Source organism: Pinus tabuliformis, chromosome Q (assembly GCF_031772625.1).
Source record: "Pinus tabuliformis cultivar Carrire ecotype Pingquan chromosome Q, CPIR1, whole genome shotgun sequence".
NCBI lineage: Eukaryota > Viridiplantae > Streptophyta > Pinopsida > Pinales > Pinaceae > Pinus > Pinus tabuliformis.
The window spans coordinates 1,388,669,710-1,388,674,047 of NC_142296.1; positions in this window are offsets into that span (position 1 = coordinate 1,388,669,710).

Consider the following 4,338-nt stretch of genomic DNA (forward strand, 5'->3'; position numbering starts at 1 on the left):
TTCACGAAGATCGACCACCCGTACCGTAAAACATATTCTGTGGTTTTGCGAAACGTTTGGCACACCCTCTGCCTAGAACTCCAGAGCAGTTTCTTTTGGCCTTTCTCAAACTCTATAACTGAAAAAGTCCATCCGAGCATTTGTCACTTCGGGCTCGTTAAAACATCGAAGGAGACTAGAGTCATCTTTAGCTTTTTCTCGACTCTTAAAAAGTGAAAAAGCAAGTTGTGTCTAAAGCGTCGTTATAAAAAATTTATTTTAAACGGAACATAATCACCTCCTATTCCTGCGTTGATCTTTAGGTTGAGAACATGGAACACACCAACCAAGGAATTCCCCATGTTGGAAATCCTAGTCCTTTCTCCTCTTGGGGAGAAGTTGGTGCGCCCCACATGGCCACATTGTCGCTTCCAGGACTGACAATTGGCCTGCCAGCCTGGCTATTCTCAACCAGTGTAGTTCAGAACACCACAGTTCCTGAACAGTCGAGTCAACAGTTAGATCAGTCTAGAGCTTCCCTCCAGCCTTCTACTTCTTATAACTCTTCCTCTAATCCTTCCTCTTCGCAAGGTAGAGCCGGAAAAAGCCAAGCTCCCAAAGAGAAGAAGGAGAAGAAGAAGAAAGAGAAGAAGAAGAAGGAGCCTAAGGCGACTGGGGGCAAGCAAAAGACATCTAACAAAAATCCACACACAGCACAGACCGGGCCCAAATCGCCATGTGTCATATGTAGAGGAGACCACTTCCATCGAGATTGTCCCTGTATTCCCCGGATACTAAGGGATTGGTCCCCTCGTTTGCACAATTCGGGAGCATCAACCTCTGATAGCCAAGTTGAGTGCTTACCGTCAACCAGCGAAAGTGAAGGTTCAAGACAGAGAGGGGGAGCAAGATCCCCCTGCAGACTGTGTGAAGGCGATCACGCCATCCACCATTGTCCCTTCTTAGACGAGGCGAAGAGAGTTTTGGAAGATCGTCCGGTTTCACCGTTACGACTTCCTTCTGGATACAAAAAACTCATGCCATGTCCTTCGTTGGTTGAAAATACAGCTGGCCCTCTCAAGTGGTCAGCTGAAGCGTCAGTCATTGAAAATGAACCTACTGAATCCAGACCAAACGAAAGTCCAAAGGTCGAAACGGCGGTTGACCCGGTTCTGCCTTCAGAGGTTTCATCTTCAAATGACACCGTCACTGAAGATTCATCTTCAAATGACACCCTCACTGAAGAGAATAAGGATGACACCATCCAGATTCTTTTCATCAACACCGACTCTGATGAGCATCAGGGCAATGCGCCCATTCCTTTATCGCAGGAAGGAACATCGTCAGGGTCATATCCGGTCGTGTATTCGGTCCCACCACCAAGCAACCTGGTTGTGTCCTTTGATTGGAACCAACTAGGCAGACCCCGGTTGCCAGCCAGTATACCATTCGGAATTATAGTCCAAATATACAGGATGGTAATGGCTGGAACTATCATTGATGAAGGGGCATCTGTGAGTATCCTTTCCTCTATTGCTTGGAAAGCACTGGGTTCCCCGGTGCTTTTGCCTGAGATAAGAAATCTCTCGGGTTTCGATAAAGGAACCTGTCGACCATTAGGGATCCTCCCCAATGTGCCCATTACATTGAAAGGGAAGGCCGTTCAAATGAACGTGATGGTTGTTCAAAGACCCTTGGATTATAACCTACTCCTTGGACGAGACTATATATATTGCATGGGAGCAATAGTCTCCTCACTCTTTAGAGTAATGTGTTTTCCACACGAAGGAAGAATGGTCAAGCTCGTAGACCAACTTTCATTTCCAGGATCACGCATCGCAAATAGTCACATACCAACCCTTAATGGTCTATTCAATCAAGAAATGTCTCCACCCCCATTACTTCTTCCTGATGAATGTGAGTGATTCGGAAGATAGGACTGGAACCCAGGGGGCATGCATCCTGGTCTGCTTCGGGCAGAAAAGACCCTGGGTACAAAGTAGAATTTCTGCGGGAGAATATGACTAGTCCGTACCCCGTCCGAAGAAGGAAGAGGGGTTGTTCTGGAACAAGATTCTTTTGTCAAAGTTATGTGTTTAAGGCAACGCCACTCACCTTTGTCTATTTCGATCGACACCGCCAAGGAATGTTCTGTTTAAACTACTAATGGAACAATCTTTGGATAACCTGAAAGAGGTGCCTTTCTTGGTAAAACAAATGTTTTATCTTTGAGTGGTGTTCTTCTCTTGTCGCGAATAGCTGTTCTCTCATCACAAGTAGTTGTTCTCTTGCAATCTTGCAAGATCATTAAAGTTTGACTAGCGCGAAAAAACAAGTAGCTGCTCTCTTGTGATCTCGTATAGTCCCGTTAAAATTAGACTAGCAAGGAGACAAGTAGCTGTGAACACCCAAAGATAAAAAAATGTGGAAACCTCTGGAGCGGTTATTTATCTGCTTTTTGGATTAATCGTAACCAAACTTGCATAAAAAAGGATTTGGAGCAAAGCGTAGGGAGATGAAGCTCCATAAAAAATAGCGATCTCCCAGGAGACATTCTTATCTTATGACTGGTATAAACGAGCAGTTTTGGCAAAGTTCATGCTCGTTAAAAAATAAACGCAAAATTGAGTAGTTTTAGCATGAGTTCATGCTCTTTAAAAAATAACTGCACCTGTGAGCAAGCTTCCCCCCAGAGTTCGAGCTCATCCAGAAAAAACAAACCGGTAAATAACCATTTTGATCGTAAATCCATCAGCCATAAAAGCCTTGGTCGTGTTTGCACCGTCACCTCCACTTTTCATTTGGCCAATCATTCACTTCCACATGATTGTTTACCTATTTTGAGGAACAACTGCGAAGAGTGATTTCACCTAGCCATCCTTGTGACACTGCCGTGATTGGAAAATTCCAACCTGTACCTGGAATCTGCTGCTATCCCTGTTTATCACCTGTCCCTCCAAATACGAGTCTTCTTTGAGCTCTTTTCATCTGACTCGTAAAATATGAAAAGTTTGCCGAGTTTTGGCCTTCCAGCTCCTTAAAGCGACTGGAAGAGCTATCCCTCCTCTAGATTTTAATCTTTTTGGACCTGAGGGATTATTGCACAAAAAGATCGAGCGCTTGTCTAGTTCGGCTCGATAAAACTCTCGAACATTCATCCCTTCTGTATTATTTTATACTTTTTCGGACTTAAGGGATTAGATGACGAAAAAGGACCTATGGAGTTAACTTTACGTACCTTTTCAGACTCTCTAAAAATGAAAAGGACCGAGTTGTTTTTGTCGCTAGACTCGTTAAATACATTAAATAGCGACAAACTTGTCTTTAGACGAGAACGAGTTTCCCTATCGCTAGGCTCGTTAAAACATAGCGATGGGCTTGCCCGAAGGGCAGGTTATAGAACAAGCATATGTTATCCTCCTCAAGCTTGACAAAAATAAAGAGGTACTGGTCAGAAATGACTGGGGAAAAATTGGGAGAATCTCAAAGCTTTAATGGTAGCAAGTCGCTCTTGAACATGACACTTTTCCTCCGTACCACATCGGGTTGGGTTGTTTCATTCACCGGTCTCATCACCATGGTATCGCCAAACCATCCACATTTGGGGTAATGCTACCGATCCATCGTATCAGTGTCGTTATATGTTCAAGAGATGTTGTTCAGAAAGAGTCAACCGTGTCCCATCCACTGCCATACATCATCTTTCATCCTTTCATGACCGCCACCCTGAATCATATTTCACAGATCGTTTTCACCTTCATCACAATCATTAGCTCCGTTCCATGTCACTGATGTGGGATTCATTAAGGCCCTCCTTTTATGGATCGCTTCTTGTCGACATCAACTCATTATCCAAGAAGTTGATCTAGGAACACCCCCCTCAGTACTTTGAAGCTTGCATGCCTCAATGGCAAGTTTCTCACTTCCGACGACAGGTATACATCAATGACCTTCGACCGAAAGATTTTGCGTGGTGTTCGACGCCAAATCCTCTATTCACACCACGTGAATTGTACTGCAGTACCTTGAGGGTCATCATCATTATCGGTGATTCCTCTCGTGCTTGTTAACAATTTACATCATTGACTCGTAATCAAGCGATGTCTTTCCATGTTCGGCTCCAAGAAATTCTCACATGGATCGACTTGTACTTAGAGTGAAGATCGGACGAGTTTGAAGACCCCGGATCTAGTTTCATCCATCCGGGCTGTGATATATATTCAGGAAATAAAGACATTGACATGTGCAGTAGATGATCATCCTACTCAAAGGATGATAATTTCAGCAGAGAATTATCAGTCTACCTTCAGACGATTGTCTGTTCTATGTACATAAAAATGTATTTATAAAGTTGAGCAT